Source organism: Dendroctonus ponderosae, unplaced genomic scaffold, assembly GCF_020466585.1.
Source record: "Dendroctonus ponderosae isolate FM_Combo_2020 unplaced genomic scaffold, Dpon_F_20191213v2 Dpon_F_20191213_1, whole genome shotgun sequence".
Lineage (NCBI taxonomy): Eukaryota > Metazoa > Arthropoda > Insecta > Coleoptera > Curculionidae > Dendroctonus > Dendroctonus ponderosae.
The window spans coordinates 19045940-19046632 of NW_026017110.1; positions in this window are offsets into that span (position 1 = coordinate 19045940).

Here is a 693-nt window from a genome sequence, read left to right on the forward strand (position 1 = left end):
AAATTGTAACTATCGATATGTATTAGCGTTTTTTCATAGGAATTCCTGAAAGCAAATTAGATCTAAAACAGATTTTTGAACTACCGAACCATTACGGCATCTTGCCGAAGCTATAATGGAAATTCCATTTGAAACGCAACGCAAAAATCTTCAATCTACCAATGAAAAAGAGGATAATTTGAAAATACAGTGACAAAGGCTGATGCCAAGAAATTCGACAAAAAGTCGTCTCCAACGTTTTAATTAGATTTTGTAGATTCATTAGCACCTGATGGTTAGATCGTGTAAATACGTACAGGGGCGTAATTATAGGCCTTCATATGAAATAATCGGACTGTTGAATAATACAAAAAGTATTATTGAAGTTTGAAAAAAAATGTCTAAGCCTAATAAATTCATAATTTAAGTCATAAAATAACTGACTATCTTATTAATAATAAAATTTAAATAATATGCCCAACATTGATAATAAGAGACCGCATCAATAATAAAGGAATACTTTTATCAATGTTTTGATGCAAATCTTTTAAAGCTTGATCAATGTTAAATATTTTTCTTCATTTTTTGCTAATTACGCACCTTATTAGTCTTATATGACTAACCATTGAAACTACTAATAGTATTACTATTAAAATCGCATCATTGCAACTAGCAACAAGGAAACCTAGCGAAAGAAAACATTTTTTGTGTGTG